Source organism: Varanus komodoensis, unplaced genomic scaffold (genome assembly GCF_004798865.1).
Source record: "Varanus komodoensis strain SLA01 unplaced genomic scaffold, ASM479886v1 scaffold24, whole genome shotgun sequence".
Classification (NCBI taxonomy): Eukaryota; Metazoa; Chordata; class Lepidosauria; order Squamata; family Varanidae; genus Varanus; species Varanus komodoensis.
The window spans coordinates 5,841,475-5,844,562 of record NW_025335641.1 but is presented as its reverse complement, the minus strand read 5'-3'; the positions used below and the strand labels follow the sequence as shown (position 1 = coordinate 5,844,562).

The 3,088-nt window shown below is 46.4% G+C and overlaps 1 non-coding gene across 1 annotated transcript; it reads left to right on the top strand.

Moving 5' to 3' along the window:
* Positions 1 to 1,188: 1,188 nt before the first annotated feature.
* TRNAA-UGC lies at positions 1,189 to 1,260 on the top strand. The gene has a single exon. It is a non-coding gene; the product is annotated as a tRNA-Ala (tRNA).
* The last annotated feature ends 1,828 nt before the right edge of the window (positions 1,261 to 3,088 follow it).

The window sequence follows — 3,088 nt, the reverse complement described above, 5'->3', positions numbered from 1 at the left end:
GTAGTAAGCCCACCAATTGGGACCAAAAGCAGATGGGACAAATTCTTAGGGGAGAAGGCCATCAGTGGTTACAAGTCGTGGAAGCGATAGGCTACCTCCACTCTTGGAGGCAATATGTCTGTGTGTACCCATTGCTGGGGAACTTGGGTGGGTGCGTGTGGGTGCTGTTGCCTCCTATCCTGCTTATGGGATCCTGTTGGCAGTTCCATGAACAGAATGCTGGACTGCCTGGACCCTTGCTCTGATCTAGCTCTTCTTATGTTTTATGAGCAACTTTCAGAAGGCAAGACCCTAGTTAATGCCCTGAAGATCCCGACAAACTAGAACCAATCTTAATGGGATAAGTCCAGGGTATACTTTTACTTTGATTTCTTGTTCCTTTCGGTGGTTTATGGGCCTGCATGGGACAGCTGGTGCCCAGGAATTACTACAGGAGAGAAAGAAAGTTGAAAGAAGTGTAGCTCACCAGTTAGGATTTTCTTGTGACAGCAAACTACAGCTCTAATTTTCATTTGCCTGTCCTGGTCTCCTAACAGATTGTATTGCTCTCCATCCCTTTCCCTCTCCATTGTCCTGTTATTATTCTTCCCCCTTAAAACGATTAATACCTTTCAAGAAATGGACTTGTGTGCTGATTCAACTATTCTGAGCACTAATATATGGAGTCCACAGTACTGAGAACAACTGCTTGATTGCCACAAGCTGATGGACCCTGATGTACAACTGCAGTTATCTCAGGCGTCCACTGCTTGTGGGGCCTAATACCTGTCATGCTACAGCTTTTATACGAAGGTGCTGGGTGAAATCAATTGTTCAAGGGGTTAAAGGAACTGCAGTTTTAGATTAATCTTGCCTGTTAACAATGCTAGTCATGCTAGAAGACCAACAGACAAAGCCTGCTTTGCAGCGTGTGGATGCAGTGGGGGTTGAAGAGTAGCAGTTGTGTACTTCTGGTGTCTTGCCACTCACAGGAAAAGTTTTTAACGTTTGGAAAGTTTAGAGAGGCCTGACAAAGGATTTTCAGAGGAAGACCAGAAAGGTCCCTGTTGAAGTGGAGAAGGCATACTGCTTTCCATTTGCATTCTGCATTTTAGGCCCAGTGCAGAGGCAGGGATGATAGCTGTGACTTAAAGATGGTTTCCAAGGAGCCAAACTTCCTGTGGGGTGGAGGTGGAGGTGGAGGTGGAGGGGGGTGTAACCCAGTGGCAGGGCACCTGCTTTGCATGCAGAAGGTCCCGGGTTCAATTCCCAGCATCTCCAGGTAGGAGTAGGAAAAAATCCTTCTCAGAACCCTGGAGAGTGGCTGCCAGTCAGTGCCAACAATACCGGGCTAGATGAACCAAGGGTCTGACTTGGTGTAACAGAACGTTCTATATTGCTTTGCAGCAGCCATGTTTAGTTCCAATGCAGGCAACTGCTTAGGAAAATCTGGCAAAGGCTGGAAGAGGGGATTTGCAGAAGGGAGAAGAGAATGAAGCTCATGAACTGAGAGTACCTTTTCAAGTCCTTAAACCACAGATGGGCAACCCATGGTCCTTGGCCATCTTCCACAAGGGCAGCAGAGCTTCTTCCCAGCTTCTCCTTCCCAATTGATGAAGGCTGGAAATAGCAGAGGGACACTGCATGTGACATGCTGTTCAGGCATTCCCAGCCCTACTCAGCAGAGCCAAGGGGGAGAAGCTGATTAGTTGCTTGAAACAACTGAAGGACATGCTGAGTGGCAGCAGAAGCAGGGAACACGAGGGAGTGGGGACAAATGAGATGGGACACTGGGGTAGCTGTGATCCCATCACCCTCGTCCCCAGACCTTGCTTCCGAGCTGATTAGCACCAGAGTCAACCAGTGCACGGCTGTGCAGTTCCCAGTGCTCCTCTGATGGGCAGTGGATGGCGAGAGAGGCATGTGACGGGATCTGAACGGGCCAGGAGTACCGCAATGGGGAGGAACAGATATGGTATTGGCTTGGGCATGTAGTCACAGGGAAGCAAGGATCAGATGGTGGAGGGGTGCCTGTGCGAGTGTGGCATATGCATGTGTGTGCATGCAAGAGAGAGAGAGAGAGAGATTGTGGGGGGGGGTCATACCACTCATTGCTGGCTCCTGTATGTGTGCCAAGGGGAACAAAGTTGCCCACCCTCGTCTTGGTCCAGAGATTGGCAGCACTGCCTCAGACTGAGCCTCTATGTAGAAAGCAAGATGCAGCACTCAATTTTGCCTCATGTTGTCTCATTTTCTCATTGTGCTAAATGATGCTTAAAAGTATCACCATATGATCTCATGGATGTGGGGGGGGGTTAGCGGGGGAGAAAATTCAGCTCATATCTGTCAGTGATGCCTACCAAGTATGCATTAGCTATAATTCGTTGTCTCTGGATGTGCACGTGCAATTATCTCTTAGAATTTTGTCTTATATTAAAACGATCATTGTCATCCCTGCTTCTTCTTTGGTTTGTGTAAGAGTAATGTTTATGTAAAAGTGGAAAAACTCTATCACATATGTAATACAGACATTTACACTGCTAATAAATTACATTTGACACATATTTAATTTCCTTTTTGTATATACTTAGGAAAGCCCTTTTGTACTCAGATTCTTTACACGTCTACAAATTCAACAAGTTGGGAAATATACACTGAATTTCTCTGTGTTGTTAAGGAATGTGTTTATTGGAGCTGTGCACAAATGGCCTTTTGAAATTCTCCACCCTATTTGTGGGCAGAGAAACTGGGAGGACAATTTGACTGACTGAATCTTTCCAGCAGGCAGAGAAAATCCCTGCTAGGGGTGAGATTCACCATTGGCAGTGGAAGAAGCACTGCTTCTTTCTTTCTTCTTCTTTCTTTTCTTTTTTTCATAAGTTCCTTCTGCTCCAAGTGGCAACAACAGAGATTGTGTTAGCTGGCCTGGCCTCCGTTTTGAATCCTCCCCAATGCTTCAGATCTAGTGTTATAATTGGGAGGGGGTGTGGAATGGCAGCCACTGCAAAAGAAAAAAAGTGTTGAAGCAAATTCTACAAGGTGGTGTCCTTTCTCCAGACAGGAGAGAAGAAAAAGAATATTCTCACAAATTCATCTGAAGATTTTCTGC